We start from the raw sequence: 18,934 nt of genomic DNA on the forward strand, positions 1-18,934 counted from the left end.
ACTTGTGTTTCAATTGTACAGCTGGTAAAGTTAACTAACTATAGTGCAGACTTAAAGTAGCTAAATGAAGTTTTATAATTTAAAGGGCCCCAAATTCAAAAATACGCATTTATTTTCTGGCCTGTAGTGCTATTTATCGATGTATAAAGTTTTGGTGTGAGTTACTGAGTTTTGGAGATTTTGGCTGTAGAGATGTCTGCCTTCTCTCCAAAATAATGGGTCTAAATGGTTCTCAGCTTGTGCTGCTCAAAGCACTTTCTTCCTATGACAAACAAAGTACTCCTGGTAGATTCTACTGCAAAAGGAAAGTAGTTCCTCCAGGAAACAGCTCACAGCAAGGTCTGTGGATTACCTTGAGTAACTGAGTCATGATTTCTGGAAAGAGGCACTGCTGTTGGGCTTTTCAAATGTGTTTTCGTGGTGCTTTGAGAACCGCAGGACTAGTGGCATGTAGTTCTAATTTATTGGAGAAAAGGCAGACATCTCTACGGTCGATATCTCCAAAACTCTGCAACTCACACTAAAACTTTATAGATGGATAAACAGCACTGCAGGCCAGAAGAAAAAAATATGTACTTTTTGTTTTGAACTGTCCCTTAAAACTGCAGTAGATATTATAATATCATGATAATTTTGGTTAAAATAATTAACATTGACCATAGCATGTCACTAACAATATTTAGCCTATTTCCTTTAAAGGTGCACTATGCAACTTTTTTACAGGCCTATAAACAAACAAAGAAACAAAGGATACAAGGAGTAGCAGTCTGTAGGAGCTAAACTGAGTTTTAGGTGCACTTTAAGGGCATAAGTTTTAACTTGTATTCATAAACATTAGTGTAAAACTGGCTTGTATTTGGAGCTATGACAGGGTGAGGACAAAGAGAGCCTACTAGACGTCCGGCAGTTCAAGAATGTTTATCTCTGAATCAGACAAAACTAGTTCACAACCTTGATGTTCCACTTAAAGTCCAGCAAAATGCGCACACACTGGGGCATCATTTGGTGGGAGGGGCTTAGTGAAGGTGACAGACACACAACCTGCTGTAGTGGTTAACATGTAAGCAGACAAATGCATGCTTATACATACACCAGACAAACAGCAACATTAGCATTGCCTCTAGGTAGCATTTAAATTTTTCAATTGTAGTGCCAATCTGACACCTGAATTTTGGCACAATACCAAAACAATACTTTTGATATTATTTATCAAATATTTATTTATTTGATATTATATTCTGAGAAATATAAACAGTGTCTTATACAAAGGAACTTTTTTATTGTTGTCTAACAGTCTAAAACTGACAAAATCCTAAATGCAAAGTATATAATTTCTGCTGATAGGGGTCACTTCCATCAAAACAATGACAAAAGACGTAGTTTGATGATAATGTGAAGAAACGTGGGATCATGGGAGTTGTTGTCTTCATTGTCAAACAACCTCCTTTGCTAATCTATCTGTCTGAAGTGACATCATGTTCACAGATGAGGTAATTATTTAAAGTTTATTTCCTGTTTTGAAAGAATAGCTCTAGACTTTAAGGAATTTAAATGTGGAAATGTTACATAACATAACATAACTTTAAATCAAAAATAGAACAGAGAAAAAGAAATAATAAAAAAATGTGAGAACAGATTCAGTAGCAGCTCTGCTTGATACATTTTGATATTCAGTGCTGCAGACACATTTTGAATTGAAAAGAAAGAATTGAGGTGTGATACCCAGCCTTGGCTGAGAGCAGTAAGATGAACAGAAAACCAAAAGCATTCACCAAAAGAGGCTGAAAAGCTCTGTAGATCCTCTGTGCTGGACAGTTCATGGTGTCATCTTTTTTAACTTCACAGGTAGCTGAATCGCAGCGCTGAGAGGGTCCAGGGTTTCCTCCCGTGGGATTCCAACCTGAAGGTAAAACAGCGTCATTGATTTTCTTCTAGTTGAAGAGTCTCACCTCCTCTCCAAACACTTTCCTTTCCGTCCCCAATTGTTGTCTTTTCTGCGTGTCCTCATTTTTTCTTGTTCCAGCGAGCATTGATTTCTTCCTTCCTTACACAGTCATAATTACAATTTCAGTCAATTGCTATTCGTGGTGTGCAGCACAGTCACGTTGAATCAATGTGGTTCGATTCCGGCCTCCGTAACGTTAGCCTGCTCATTGGCTCTCAAGACAAACTGGATGGAGCTCCATCCTGTCAGACTTAAAAACTGATAGAGCGTATGTCTGTCAGCCAGTGCTGCTGAGATGATGGGCCATCTCCCTCTGACAAGGTGAGTGACATTTTCATTTTTTGAATTGGCAGCAGGCCTCCAAAGTCACAATTTGATTGACAACTGGTGGCGCTGACTTTGTAACACAAATGACATTCATTTATTGAATACATACTGAGCAAAGTGCACTGCATACATTAGCAGAAAGTGTGGCAGCTACTTAGTGCATTATTAAATTATTAAGTGTGTTGAATTAGCTTGTGTTATACAAAAATATAGGACTGCCCCCAAATAGTCGACTTAAATTTTTAGTTGGTGCCAAGAGTTTTAGTCAACCATGTTTTTATTTATTTGTTAGTCGCAGGGAAAAAAAAAGAACCAAATTCAATTCGGGAGCTGCACCTTGTTGGAGAAACGTTGCAACACAGACCTTTTTTTCTGGTGCTAACGGCGCTGTAGCTGCCATTAGTAAGGGATACAGCCTCTGAGATGGACAGGGAATGCAGCACCCAAGGCGGTTCTACGTTACTGGGCTTTGACTTTGTGGACGATGAAGACACAGCAGGTTCAGGCACGGAAGATAGTTGTGTGAATTTATACTGTGTTGAAACAACTAACTAAATGTTTAGTCTGCTGCTGGTTGTTCCCATAAATTAAGAATCATTGGTGATTACTGACATTTTGACGTCAGCATTTAACAGGCAGCTCGCTTCATGCCCCAAAAATACAGTATATATTGAAATAATTAATGGATGGACGAGTCAAACAAACACAGGATTTAAGCCCAGGAGACTGGGGTTCATGGACTGCCGAAGAATATGTAAAGTTAGTCTCAAACACCACTACAACCTGAAAATAACCTGACACATGGACACTCCATCTAGCCACTTTATTGGACATGTCCAGAGGACAGTTGACAGGATGTTTTTTTGTCAGTGTCAGTTTGTTGGAACTGAAGTGAGCTGAAGTGAACTGCTGGGTTGATCTGGACTGAGAGAGTCACTGAATGTACATTGGTAACTGACTGTTAGGGAGGGTGAGGGGAGGCAGTTTATGTGCCGGGTTGTGGGACTTAGGGGACCATGACTCTGGCACATCACCGAGCCATTTTTCAGCTCTGCCCAAAAACATCCTGAACACAGAAATCATGAACAACAGTTCAGTACCATGTTTAACTCCACAATTCAGTACTACATAATTTTCAGTATTTTCATGTTTTCAGCAGCTATTTTCTATTATATATAATGTGTTTAGAAGACAACTCCCCCTTTCCTTTGCTCAGACTATAATACACATGTGGAAAATATAATGTAATTTAAATTTTTGTTCTACCAGAGACTACTTTCCTTAATTTTACAGAGAACTGAAGTGAAAGGTTGGAGTCTGGGTGCAGCTAAAGAGCTCTGCTGAATTCTTGTTTGCTCAGCAGGTCCAAAAATAGGTCTGACTAGATCAGCCACAGCTAATAACAAAAATAATCAACAAACTTTAATTGCTTCAGGTCAGCCAGCGTAGTTCAGATAGTCCTAGCTGGCCTGCCTTTACTCAACACTTTGTGTGCTGAAGCGTTAGCATGCAGCACCAGAGCTGCTGATCTAAAGGGACACATAATGCCAGTGTTTATGTTCACACTGGAGGCGAGCAGCCTGGTTACTGTGTTTTGTAGAGCAGGTAGATAAAAGGCAGCCTGCCTGCAGTATACACTGTCCAGACCTCCTGCTGTTACCGTCTTATGATCCACACACAGAGGAGGTAAATGTGCATTTTATATTTTCTAGAAACACACCTCCTAACCCTGAACTAACACCCTCGCTATGCAGAAATGCCTCGCTCTGAAAGTGAACCACTCAAATCTTAAAAGGGTGGAAGTACAGCTATCACACACACACACACACACACACACACACACACACACACACACACACACACACACATAAAAGCATGGTGCAGTGAAAGAACCGTCAGGGAGTTAATTCCAATTCTGCTGACAGTAGATAGGTCTCACCATTCTCCCTCTCTATCACATAGTAATTACTTATAAGGCCACAGGGATTATGATGTCCCTAACTCCCCTCTGTAATAGAGCTTGTGCTCCATATAACCCGGTAGCTTTGCTACCCAGTCTCTATCACCCCCCTCATTAAGTTGTCCCTCCCTCTCATTATGCCCTCCATGTAATATCCTCCATCCATTAACTTGGCCCACTTCTCCCACTCCTCACTGTGCCTCCCCCTCCTCTCTCTGCCTCTCCTCCATCTTCCCTGCTGCCTTTCCTTACGCTTCTTCCTCCCCTGCTCTTTTCTCCACTCAAGCCTTCACAGCACTGCCACACTGGATCAGCTCACTCTAATTTGACTCCTACACAGCAGTCAGTGAAAGGGAGCAGAGCCACTATGCCCTGAATATATACGAGTGGCTGAGCTGGGGAGGAGGGAGGCTGTGCTTCAGGGAAACAATACAGCAGTGCTGGAACCTGAATATACATTGTCCTTACGTAACCGAGCATGTTCTCTGGTGCAGGCACGTCACGTCCGTGCATACATCAAGCTTATTTTTCTCAGCTCCACTAATGTTTTCTTTTTCCTAAGCGCCTGTATCTATTTCCGTCTCGTCTCCATGGCTCCTGGCACAGCGACATGCAAAATGCGGCCACGTCTTTTAAATAGCTCCTCTACGGCTTCAACTGCTTCCAACTCTCACATGAAAACTCATTAAGATGTTTGTGCATCTGCGCACCAAAGAGCAAGAGTGTGTGTCGTGCAAATGTGCATGTTTGTGTAGGTACGTACTGTTGAGTTTTGGCGGTGGTGCAGTGATCGGGGAGATGCAGACTCCTGATCTCTGGTGACTGATGTGATGGATTCTCTCTCACCGTCCACTGACTCCTGCTCGATGACCTTTGACCCCCTTTCCAGATGATGCTGTGAGCGGTTTTGGTTTGGTGTTCACTGATAGCTGATGTTGTCTGTTTCTGCTTCTTCAGTTTCTTGTCCAGGGCCCCTGTCGTCTCACCAGTGAAGTGTTGCATGTGATGTGACGTTTATAGAACGTGTCAGCTCATTGCTTAGCTGTCCAGTTGAAACTTTATTGTTTAGGTTTACTCTCACTGTTTTCACAGCATTGTTTTTCTGAGAGTATAGCTCTAAAAACCCACTGTACGCTCGTCACCGAACAGCAGACTTGGACTGGGCAAAACTACAATACCAATACCTTGACTGTGATACCAGTTCCTTGATACCAGTATGTCCTAAACATGAGACTTCTTACTTTACCAGCAAGCCCAGGTCTGAATGTGAGCTTTAGGTTTTTGTCTCCTTTTACCTGTTGTCTGTAAGCAACACTATGCTTGCTGTCAGAAATGCTCCCTGCCTCAGCTCCATGTTTCCCCACAGTGGTGAGGAGAGGATGCACCGGGGCTTTCATCCGAGTAGACAGTAAGGTGAACTGACTCACCAATGAGCTAACAAGTTAGCTGCACCGGCTAGCTAACAAGTTGCACGAAGTTCACTTAGTTACTTCAGTAGCAGGGCGTACAAAACAAACAAACAATACAAAAACAGTATTTTCCTGCATGCCTCAATGACATGTATTGTCAGCCAGTTCTGGTACAAGCATACTGTGTGCTTAAAGCCCCACTGACACTGATTAGATTTACTCTGTAGGGACCAAATGGCAATGCATATTTCAATACTTAATATGATCAAAGCTATTTGATCAGTGCCATAAAAGTACCAAAGGTCAGTGCCCAGACCAGACAGACAGATGATAGCAACTAGCAGTTGAAAATAGGGGAGTATTTAGCAGCTAGAGAGCCATATGTGTCATTCAGAAGTTGGTAGAGACATGCAGAGCTAAAAGAGAGTGAATATTGGATGTTCAGAAACCTGGATAAAGTGTCTCTATTCCACAGTCCCTGGTTTCTATCAGAGTATTCCAGGTAGCATAGCCAAGTTTATGAAACCAGAATAATTATGTTTACATCAGAGGTTGCGCTAGACTTTTTCATTGTCTGTCATTTTGACTGACAGGGTCATAAAAATCCCATCATAATCTATTTTTACCTGTCACTTTAATTTTTAAAATGATAATAATTACATATTCAATAGCATTTACTTTTCAGTCATTTTTAATTAATATTCAGTCCAAACAAGCTGAACAGAGAATCCACACCGTACCTCTTTTATCAACACCATCATCATTATTGGGCTTTTTGAAGAAACTTCAGCTGCTGACACTCAGCTGTGACACTAGGTGCGTTTGAGATGATCCAGGCCTGCCCAGAATTGATCAGCGGTGATTGCCGCATAGTGCATGCCGGTTAGATTTGTGTCCGACTTGATCCCGACTTGCTCTGACGTCATGCACATGTGGGCAACGATAACCTCACGAGATCGAGGCGGCCGCCGTTTGTAGAGCCAGGTGCTGCAGCTGCTCTCCACTGACTGCAAACGCCTGGCTGTCACCTGATTGACAAGCTGACAGGCTCTGATTGGCTCATAATTTTGACAACAAACACCACATGTTGTATAAAATACAAATTTTCTGTTTAATTGTAATATTTAAAGCTGGACATATCGATCTTCTGTTGTGCAATGACGTTTTAATCTGTCAGCAAGCAGATATTTTGTGTCTGATAATAATAAAGGTTATATATATGATTTATCAAAAGAACATTTTAGTGCTTTACAAGGCAGATAAAAGAACAGATGTTACATGCGTCAAAAGGAGGAACTCTTCTATTTTTGCTTCAATCAGCGATCAAGAACGCACTTTATTTCTTCAGCTATGAACATGATCTGCAGACTACAGGTAACCTACAGGTGATCTAACAGGATGTTCACGTCTCTTCCTCTACTCTCTCGTAAGTCTACTGAAAACTGTCCGACTTGACTGCAGCTTTTTGTCTCCACCTCCTGCTGCGGCCGCCTGATCTCGTCTACTCTCCAGGCGCAGTTCATCTCGAATGAACCTAATAGCTAATTAATATGCTCACTCGCCACCAAGTGGTCAGGAGTGTGAATTGCAACCTGTCAAAATGACAGATTTTTCCGTCACCGTTTTAAAAAAATGGTCAACGACAGAAAATATTCGGTTAATGCGACCCCTGGTTCACATGTACAACAGAAAATCAAGGTAGTTTTAAAAAATCAGATCATAATCAGGATGTGCATTTGAACCCCGAGAGATATTATGCATGTAACCTTTATGTTAACATTATTTTCAACATGTAAAAGAAGAAGTAAGAAGTTGCATATATTACATGGTTACTCTGGTTTACAAGTGATGCCACTGAAATAATGGTGGCTTGTTTACTTCTGCCCACAACCAAGATTTTTCTATAGTCTATGAAGTGCCCAGTGAACTCAGTGACTCCATGGCAACATTACATGTTCTGTTTTACATCACCCATAGCCAAAATATGATCCTAAATGAAAAACGGAAAACAATACAAGTGAAAGTGAAGTATGATATATTTGTCGACGTTACTAAAGCATAAAATGTACTATCTGCATGGTTTTTATATCTCTGGAGCACATTCTTCAAATATTGACAACAAATGTCCAAGATATTTGTTTTGTAATGAAAAACTAAACTGTGTCAGTTTGAAAATAATAATATATGATATGCCTAACTAGAGATGTGATTGTGCCACAAGCCAGGAGATAAGGGGAGTGAAAATGAAAAAAAAAGGGTTAATTAGGATGTGACACTTTTGGATAGCAGGTGTTAAAATGTTAAAAAAAAGTGTGAAAACTTGTGTTAATGCAGCTTTAAAAGACCCTGTCCCCACATGCAGTAACTTTGAATGGAATACAATAGAATAGAACTGAAAATACTTTATTGTCTACCATTTGTGTGTGCAAATGGCAAAAATTTACTTGTGCAGACATGTAAGCAAAGTACATTAAAAAAAACAACATATCACATCAAAACAAACACATTAAAAATACACTTACAACTTACTATGCATACCTCTGAAAGGGGCATTCCACCCCAAAATCAAAAACACATATTTTCCCCTTGGCTTGTAGTGCTGTATATCCATCTAAACTGTTTTGGTGTGAATTGCAGGGTTTTGGAGACATCCGCTGTGGTGATGGAACTAAATGGCACTCAGCTTGTGGTGCTCAAACCCCCAACCCCCCCCCAACAGTGTTGAAACCTATAAAGGACCTGGAAAAAAACATAAAATGTCTCCATACTGCTTGTCTGGTATAATATCTGTTCATATCAAGTCTCCTAAAGCTCACTGTCACACCACACACACATGGCTCCAAAATAAGCATCTACAGAGTAGATTCAGGCTAAAAACATGGTGTAAATAAAATGTTTTAGTCAATTTAGTCAGTTGGGACTTTAGGAGACTTGGATTACGACGACGAGCAGCATGGAGGCATTTCATTTTTTTTGTCTGTTTTTTTTTTTTACGATTGAAAACTGCAACACTGTTTCCCTGTGAAACTCCAGCAATGTTTTGTGGACTAAAAAGCTAAACCTGACCTTCAGTTGGCATGAGGGTGAGTCGATAATGACAATGATAATTTTCATTTTTGGGTGAACTATCCCTTCAATAGAAGTTTCACACCTGCCATCCAAAAGTGTCACATCCTCTGGTTTCAGTAAACAAGTAAGGATTAGACTTTTAATCTCAAACCTGTTTTTATTGGCTGATAGTTGGTCAGTGTGTTTGTGTACTGAGCTGACAGAGCAGCATGAAAACCAGAGGAGAAAGAAACAGGTGCTCCATTCATCCCTCTTAAACACGAAGGCACACTTGAGTTGCTACGGTGACAGCGTGCTCACTTTTACAGCGTCTGTCAGCTGAAGGCAGACACATGCACGTACACTCACACACACACAAATAAAAGATACACAAAAACACATAAGGACGGCTGCGCCAAGCCAGGGTGAGAGAAACAGAGTGAGCTGTTTGTCGTTTAAAGGCAGATAAGAGAAACGCCAACTGCTCCGCGACAGCCCCGGCCAACAATCAGCCACAACTGATTTAGTCTCAGCTCCCTCATTACAGGACCTGGAGCCCGCGCTGCCAGATTCAGCCCGCTAATTCACTTCATCAGTGGCAACATGGACACAGCAACAGCTGGGCTGGAGCGTTTTGCCATTTCAATCTTGTGTAAAATATGTAAATGACAACATTCACAGCGAGGTGGCCAGCCACGGCGGTGGCAGAGCTAAGGGAGGCTCCAGTGGCAGCAGCAGGTAATTTTCCTGCAACATTATTATGCTGCATTGTTACTTCTCACCATAGAGTCTGTTGAGGGTGATTTATTACAGATAGCACCCAGTGTGTTTATGTGTGCACACACAGGGGAGATAAGATTAGCAGGGAGAGCAGCCATTGGCTCCATTTGCTCTCCAGAGGCTGAGGGATGCCGTCTCTCCTTCTGGCCTATTGATCCAGAGGTCAGTTCCGACTCAGAGGAGAGTCTTGGTTGAGCGACTCTCTGCAGCCCACAAACCTTCAGACTTTAGCTTTCTGCCCCGCTCCGTTAAGGCAGCATATTCACCTAATCCTGTCCGGACCATTAGATCAGTCCGAGCCGGGCAGCCAGGTAACACGGAGCTTCATTTAATCTGGGAGCCGACCGGCGGCAGGATGTCTGCAGCCACAGCTGGAAACAAGGCGGTGATTCAGCTGGCTGAGAGCTGTGGATCTGCCGGCCAGAGAGGCTGAATGTGTTCACGCTGGAATGTGCTGTATGTACGCATGGTGAAGAAGAGCCCTGAGGTATTACTGCTAAAAGGCTGTGTAAATGTCATGTATGCTTTACTGTGTTGGTCTGAAGCAAAGCAGAGAAAATGAGGCCTGCTGTCCTGAGAATCCCCTCCAAGAGTCAACTACGAGTTCCTCCTTTACTTCGCCTCTATCTTTAGTGTTTGGCTCTCTTTGCTGGAGTCTCTCCTCTGCACTTTCCAGAAATCACCTGTCAATAGAACTGTGTGGGCAGTACTTCACATAAAGTTTGAGCTTCTTTACTTGTTGCTCTGTTCATCCGTGGTAGCTCTCACTGCCAGAAACGAGTTTCTGTGCTTCAGGAAAGCCTGACCTAACACAAAATCTTTGGAATAATAATTTCAGTGTAGAAGCTTTTCAAGGCTGGATGAAGTGCTGAACTTAAATGATACTGGATACCTAATCAGGGATGGGAATCTGGTTTTAGATTGTCCAATCCATTGCAATCACGTGCCTCCAAAGTAGGGTTGGGCTTTTGGACAAATGTATTGGCTATGGGCCATCGCCCGTTGTTTTTTAGGGCAATTTTTGTCATTTTATTTTGCTTATTTAATGGTCTGCACAGTGAGAGACGCTGATCAGTAACGCACTCTCATCCAGCAGCACACTACACACCCACTGAGAGAGAGGACGGCCTGTAGAGCCAGACTCTAAAGGCCGTCACATCATGCATGGATTTATGGGTTTATTTTGACCCGGGGTCCAAATTAACTTCTTAGCTCACCAGCCAAATAGATGATGCCAAACTGGAACTCAGTACAGGTACAATGGTACCTTTCTGCAGTACTTCACTCTCTCTTTAATAACAAAAAACTAATTTCTTTTGATAAAAAACAGTTTGACATATCAATTTCAGCAACGTTTTGTATTTTGAATATTTTCTTATTTATTTAGAGCATTTTTGTTTGGATGCTGGCTGTATGCAAGCTAACATTAGCTGCAGCTGCTGTGGGGGGAATTAGCTTTCAGGCTATGAAAACAGTGCAGGTTTTAATTACACTGTATTCTGAGTTTGTTAGACATGTTGCTCTCAGCACTTTTGCATTTCACATTACATACACTGCAGTGAGTTTTGAAAAGATTAACCACGCTTGTGACCGTTTTTGGTTTGCACTTACAAATTTTCCCAATAATATATGACACTCTCTCACCGCTCCCAGGTATCAAACTCTGGCACAGATTAATTTAGTGTTAACTGGTACTTGATAGTGCCAACAAGATTCAGTTGGTACTTTTAAAGGTACCAAATTCAGTAGCCAGTACTACCTATCAAAGTTACACACCACCTAAAAGATGTACCTGCATCTGGTGCTTAGTGGGTGTTAATTTTGGACCCAGTTTTGACCAAACCAAGGCTGCTGATTGTTGGAAAAGTGGAGTCTTACCAAGACCATTTCGGTGAGATTTATTTAGTTTGTCTGCCGTGTTAACAAGGGGTCTTGTTTGGTAAAAGGCAAATCATGCACGAACAGCAACTACTGGTTGATGGGCTGATGGAGGCTGGTTGGAACATTTTTTTATGTGTCACCCGACCGTACTGCGTGCCTGCATGTTTTTCTGGCAGATGGACCCTGCAAAACAATGACCTGCTGGAAACTTGCAACAGGAAGAAGTCATGGTGAGGAGGAAGAAGAAGAAGCGTGGCCTCATTTCACAAAGAAAGATCACAATAGTGCTAGTTGTAATGTCTGTAAAATTATCAGAAATTGTCAGAAATATAGAAGTATTGATATGTTTTCAGTTCCTCATGTAAAACCAATACAATATCTGTTAATTATAGTATCAAAAGCAGCTATAAAAAAGAAAATCTAAGTCCTCATTTGAGACTGAGAAGCACGTCCGTTACTGAGGATGAATATCCTGTGTTGTAATAGCATTAGTGCCACACTGTCAGGCTTAGTGGATTGTTTCTTTGAAACCCTGAATAAAAACCCCTCACAAATAATCTCTCATTTTATCCCTCTTAGGTGATGACAGAGAGACTGCTGCTACAGCTCTCAGGCTACAGTCAGCTCACGAATCAATACGGGAACAATAAGCAAAATTGATAATCGGTATCAATAAAATCGTATCAGTCCCTTCCTTATACCTAACATTGCTTGCTTCATCAAGCTGTTACTGATAGTAAATGTTCCATATTCAGACAAACATAACATTTACAGAAAGAGATGATGCTCATGTGATATTTGGCATCTTGTGTGTGAGACGGAGCACAGAGAGCAGTGTTGTAGAAACAGTGGAATTAATTATATGAAGGAGCAAGAATGTTTTCTGTTCTCTGACAGGCTGTGTCACTGATCAATTTGAAGAATTATTTTTGCCATTGAAGCTTGTATTCATTACCACTGTGGTTGGAAGGGACACTCACAGTGAATTCCCCAGTACAGTTTCCTATCAATTTCATCTCCTATTTGGCAGAAAATTCTGCTGCTTGCTTCATAATGTGAAATAAATCCCAATAGGATGATGAACGACCTGCTCACTGTCGTACATTATCCTGCTTATTACATGGTTACTTAGAAAAAAAACATTGGCACACATTTATGGGACACAAAATAATCATTTTAAAATGATTTTATGGCTTTATTTCACAATACTGACCTCCTCACTGTACATTATCCTGCTTGTTTCCTGGTTATGTACCAAAAAATACCAATAATTTGACACTAAATATTCATGTCAGAATGATTTAAGTGATTTAACTATAATTTTATTGTTCCTCCAGAGCCTATGATCAGAACTGTGTCCATAGCAACGGTCTGTCCTTCATAACAACGGTCTGTTATACAAATAATAATGTAATAATGTCAGACAGTGAATAAGCATAGAATAACAAGAGGTGAAGTTGGGATTCTGCTTTACTTTCCATTTACTTGTATTCTACATGTGAAGCATTTTTCTGGATATTCATTCATCCATTCAGCTGACTTGATTAAAAATTAAAAAATATAAGTAAGGAGAAAGCTGCAGAAAGTACCACCCTCGTTCAGCCACAGTGTCATACTGTGGCTGAACAAGGGTGGTACTTTTTGTCCTCACACTGAAAAAAAATCTTATTAACTGATCTGACATTGTATGTAAAGAAGATGATGATTGAATGATCATTCATAGAACTCTTTACATTGAATAAGATGCATTTAATCTCTGAGTGCATGGTTAACCTTGTGCTGCTGCAGCCTTTTATGTTCATCTGACAGCATTCAGGTCAGACTTGTGCTCTGTTGACAGTGAAATGTTACTACGTCCATTGTGACTTTTACATACACGTAGCTCTGACACTCTGACATTTATTAGACATGAGACCGACGTGTTAAATTAGCATCACATTCACATAAAGATGTGCGTGTTTGAAAGTGGCTTAAATGCATAAATACCGATTGCTGGGGAAGCTTTTTTCATGTGACATCTTGTCAAAGTAAATGTCCACCATATCAGACGCTTGTTTTGTGAGAAAACCTGCACACATAGAGGAGTATCAGAGCCAGACTTGCTTTAGTTTTTATTTGTTTTTATTAACACGAGAGAGATTTATGGATTTAAAAAAAATATAAGCACTGTAGTGGGGAAGACCACTGGAGACAAATGATGGCCAGTGTACACAGCATCCACCAGTCATGTGTGGATTCTTTCATGGCTTGTGTGTGTGTGTGTGTGTGTGTGTGTGTGTGTGTGTGTGCGTGTCCACCAGCATCATAAGTGTGGCTCTTTTCCCACTCCACTATCTTTATGCTCTGGGTCTATTTTTGGCAGAGCAGCTTGTCTCTGAGGTGTGAAACTCATTTGTGAATGTATATATATGGATGTATGTATGTGTATATATAAATATCACCCATTCTTGAGAAGTGATACAAATCATGTCCTACAAAAAAAAACAAAAAAACATAACAATTATTAATATCCACACAGTACTTACAATATTTTATAATATTTATTGTTAAAGACTTTACATATATATGAAATATGTGTAATTTATGAAATGTTTTGATTTGTTTTAATCATTTTAGTTTTTAAACTTGCTCTGTGCCAGAAAACATCCTTGTCCCAGACAGGAATTTACAACTTCAGACAATTTAAAAAAAGGTTAAAAGTCTTCAAAATCTAAAACTAACAATAGACAGTGATAGCACAGGTATAAAATGTGCTGTTATAATCAACTTTGTTTTGAAGTATATTTTTTATGAACATGTTGGCCCTGTAAAGTTGTGTCCCAGATTTCATCAACTCTGTCCGACTCAGAGACAGACAAAAACATGATTTAATCAGGCATAAAATGGTTTAATGAGGTCTGGTAAACTTTCTACGTTTTGACAAATTCATGAAATAATATTGTGATCAGATGTGTCCCAACCATAACATGTCAAATCCGTAGCCCTTCTAAATCAAAAGCTAAATAATAATTATGGTTTAAGAATTTGTGTTTTGATTAGCGTTAAGAGAACTCTGAGCAACAACGACTCTGCTGTGAAATAAAAACATGTAACATTTTGTCAACACCATAAGAAATCAACTTTCCATCTGTAAAAATCAAAACCTGTTTGTTTCAATTCTCGAGAATCAGTGATATACAGTCTATTGGCAGTTGACTTTAATACAACTTTAAATGATGCTTTTCTATGGATGTCTTAATACCACTTTTTCCAGTCAGATACTGATACAGATACTGCAGCTTGAGTATCTGATGATATGATAGCTATCCAGTACAGTCTGTCTCCCTCTCTTAAACAACTGAGCTGTTAATAATACATTTGTATGGATGCACTGTTCTTAAACGAGTATCTAAAAAAAAACATTAAACTGTGAAACAAATACTCTACTCCCCTACAGAAGGAAATACACAACCCACAACATGACTCAGGTATCAATACTGCGGCTTCTTTTTATTTAAACTTCTTCACACAGAGAACTTTTAGCAGATTTTCAAACATTTCACACATTCATAATGAAATTAATGAGTTTCATTAATGTAAAATTGCAGTCCGCTGTTTTACTTTTGTCTTCCTTTAAAATAACTTGACACAATGACAGCGCTGCTGTTTAGTTAAGCATTTAGTTTAATCTAATGGATCGTATCAGATTATACTTTTTGTTATAGTTTTATTAAGATTTTTGGGGCATTTTAATCTTTATTGGCAGGACTGCTTTAGATAGACAGGAAAGTGGGAGAGAGAGGGGAGGAGGACATATAGCAAAAGGCCACACTGATAGCCTCTGTACACGACCATCTACAAACTGAGCTACTGGACCGTCCATACTTTGTTGTTTTTCCGACGTCTGATCCAGTGATTTTGGCCAGTATCAGACAGATATCGATACTGAGAATGGGATCGACCCATCCCTCTGCACATCATTTGTAGCCAACTTTATCTTCACACATAAGCAGGAGAAGCAGCCTGTACCTCTGTTCAGTCTCCTCCTGCTCTCTGTGATGATCTAGGCTGTGTTTTAATGCAGCCATATTCACAAAACACTTGCTTTTATTGACTTTTTCTTTCTGTTTCTGTTGTCAGATAACTGTAGGAGTGTGAAATTTGTCCACAGCTCATAAACACGATGTTGACAAGCAGTTATTACCAAGCTGCTGAGCTGCAGATAAAATCATTATTTACTTTTTGTCAACATCGATTGTCCGACAAAATGAACAAAAACGCAAGTTAATGACAACAGCTATGTATTTACTGCGTAGTTTAGTTTCCTTTTTTAAATTACCATGGCAGTGTGAGGAATAGACTTGAGAAATATCTTTTGTTTTATACCTTTGTGCTAGAGCTGCAACGATTAATTGATTATTAAGTGATTATTTAATTAATCTGCATGTATTTTGATAATCAGTTAATTGGTTGAGTAAAAAAATAAAAATGATCTGCTTAAATGTGAATATTTTCTGGTTTCTTTGCTTCTATATGACAGTAAACTGAAGACATCATCTTTGGCTTTGGGAAACACTGTTTATCAATTTTCACTATTTTCCGACGTCTTATCGACCAAACAACTATTAATCGATTAATGAAGAAAAAAATAAACCGATTAATTTGCAGTGAAAATAGTCATTAGTTGCAGCCCTTCTGTGGAGAGACTGCAGGCTATGTGAAACTATGTTGGTTCCACCGAGTACAGATTCACGTTATCGCTGTGTGTGTGAGTGTATCAGGGTGAGAGAGTAATGACAGAGACAGATGACGTCCTCAAATGTCTTGTTGTGTCCACAACCCAAACATATTCAGTTTACTGACAGGGCGGAGTAAAGAAACCAAAAAATATTCACATTTAAGAAGATGGAATCAAAGAATTTTGACTTTTTTCTTTGAAAATTACAGATTAATCGATTATGAAAACAGTTGTCGATTAATTTAATAACTGACTAATAATCGATTAATTGTTGCGGCTCTACACAGCATTCAGCACACATGCAGGTTTTGCATGCTGGTTTTAAACCAATCACAGACATCTTGGGCGGAGCTAAACTCAGGACGCAGCGATGGTGCTGTTGTGACACAGTGTTGAGAGGGAGCTTGTTTTCTTGGAACACTTGCACATCAGGAGGCAAACTCTGTCATTAAAGTGGCTAAATCACCCCAAAAGAAAAGGTTACAGCTGCTAGCTTGTTTATTTTCGCACCATTAGCGTCCAAGGTGCTAATTTGTCATTTTCGGCGTGAAGGTTGCAGCTCGGTGGTTGTTGTTGTTTCCAGGGGACCTTGAAAACGTAGATAGTGGGTGCCACAATGCTGCCTGAAAGCAAGCAACAAATTGCAGGCTTACTCCCACAGTGTGCATCCGGTGAGTCAGACTAGTACCAACATAATGTGGTCAGCACCCTTAAAACTACCAAGTCATCACGTACAGATATCTCCCTTATTTTACTACTGTGTCTCTCTGGCAGAGCTCAGGTGAGCTCGCTGCACAGCTTCAACAGGCTGAACCTCAGTTGTGTCAGTGAACAGAAGAAAGTAACGAAACCCATTTATTTATATGAGAACGCCTCAGGTTATTTATTCATTGGCCTGTAGTAATAAACAAGAACTGCTGTGTCTTCACTTTCCTGTATCTATCTTTACTTTGCAAAGACTTTTTTCTTGCTCCTAAAAATTAAATGGATCTGTATCAGTAGTAGCTGGCCTGTGCTGAACTTTGCCAGATAAGGCTTGTTTGAGCCAAAACAGTAGTGATTGTATCAGACCCAGAGAGGTGGAACTGCTATTGGAGCTGTGGGGGACGAATTGAGCATTGTTAAAACCAGGCCGGTGTGAAAAGCTGTTAGTCTGATAAAGCTCAGTCACCTTCTCCAGCATTTTTATACACTTACACACATACACACACAGCCAGATAAGTGCACACACATTTCCATGCACGTATGCACGCCCTAACAAATTTTGGCAACTTTGTCAGCGTACTGAGGTCAGCTGCAGACTGCAGCGCAGATGCGCTATTTGAATACTGCAGACTAATTAAATACAAGTCAATAAATGATCCCTCGCTGAACGGCCTGCACCCAGAGAGAGAGAGAGAGAGAGAGCACAGAGAGGATCAGCTGTAGAGCAGAATAAAGCACACCAGGCGTTTTATCTGACCTCTAAATAATGAAAAATAGGTTACTGCGCTAAAAACAACCTGGTGTAGGAGGTGCTTTTCCCCCAGATCACAGCCCAACCTGTAACCCACACTTGAAAGGAGGATTAAAGGGAGGCTCAGAGAACGAGGCTGTTTAAAAAAAAAGAAAATCAAACCAAACAGCAGGTTAAAGATTGCAGCTGTATTTCAAGCTATAATGTCATGTTCAAAGCAGTAGCTTAATCCTTAATTTCAAACCTCAGTCTATTCTGATGTCCATCATTACCGTGTTTTTTTTTTACCCCTTGGCAAGATTTTCACTCGCAGATTATCCTGTAAAAACAAGGTGAAACAAACATGCAGATCAGACACAGGAGCAGGTTTGGCATCACATTGGGTTTACACATACTCAGACCAAACCGAAGTGCAAACAGCAGTGCTTTGGATGCTGTTGGCAGTAGTGCCCTCACAGGTCTTTAGAAAATCCCCAAAAGCTTTTTTTGTGCGGTGTGTGGAGTTTTTTATATTTCCCTTCGAGAAAATTTTCTAAGTATACCATTTCTGCATTAAAATGTCTAAAACGTCCTCACCGATGTTATATATTTTGTTGAGCTGTGCGCTTACATTATCCCAAGTGTTTCCAACGTTCAAACTCAGAAAAATCCATTTTATTGAGGGTAATAGTGTGTTTCATTTTGTTGCCTGTTGCTATAACTTGTGTGAAAGCACAGGATACATCAGAGAGTGAGGAACAAAGTGTGAACACAACTAAAACTAGCATGAATAAAACTTTAATGCATTACCTCGTATGTGAACATGATTTGAAAGTATGTCATTAATAATCAATCAATCAATATCAGGTTTTCGCTGACAGTCGGACATGTATCCAATTCTTTGATTGACCCGTGACCTTCGATAAGGTTATCTGGCACCTAGCTCAGTGTTTCTGCTGGTAATATTTTTAAAGAAGAATTTGAAAATGTCAGTGACAGTTGTCAGGACATAAAACCAATGATCTGTGGAACTTTACAAATCAAGACTCGATATGGGATAGCTGTGAGTACTAAAAGAATGTTTACATGTTCAAATCTAAAATCAAGTTAAATCTTAAAATTGAAAGTCAAATTAGAGTGTGGATTTTGAGAGACACCCCCTACTATAATTGATTAACTGATTCAAATTGATTCATAGAATCCAAAAACTGATCTTTTACTACAGGATATGTCTTTTCTCCTGTGGAATCAATACCCAGCCCTGTTGTTTAGCAAGGAAGACAACAACTCTCATGTCCCCACTTTCATGTCCTCAGCTCACAGTGTCTTCAAACTACATCTTTTGTTATTGTTTTAATGTGGGACCTCTATCAGCAGGAATGATATGCTTTATGTTGAAGTTGTCCACATTTACAGTAAATTGTATTCAAGT

At 40.0% G+C, this 18,934-nt stretch overlaps 1 protein-coding gene across 2 annotated transcripts in view; it reads left to right on the forward strand.

The window, feature by feature from the left end:
- The window catches only part of klhdc8a (kelch domain containing 8A), a 59,244-nt gene that overhangs the window by 2,741 nt on the left and 37,569 nt on the right, over positions 1–18,934 (forward strand). Inside the window, exon 2 of one of the 2 annotated variants that reach the window (XM_084727104.1) lies at positions 1,846–1,906. The gene's annotated coding sequence lies outside the window, so the exon portion shown is untranslated. Of the gene's footprint in view, positions 1–1,845; positions 1,907–1,939; positions 2,267–18,934 lie in introns of those variants that run through there. The other variant, XM_084727114.1, reaches the window with a different exon arrangement.

This window comes from Lutjanus erythropterus, chromosome 2 (assembly GCF_056507025.1).
Source record: "Lutjanus erythropterus isolate fLutEry1 chromosome 2, fLutEry1.hap2, whole genome shotgun sequence".
In the NCBI taxonomy this organism is placed as follows: domain Eukaryota; kingdom Metazoa; phylum Chordata; class Actinopteri; order Lutjaniformes; family Lutjanidae; genus Lutjanus; species Lutjanus erythropterus.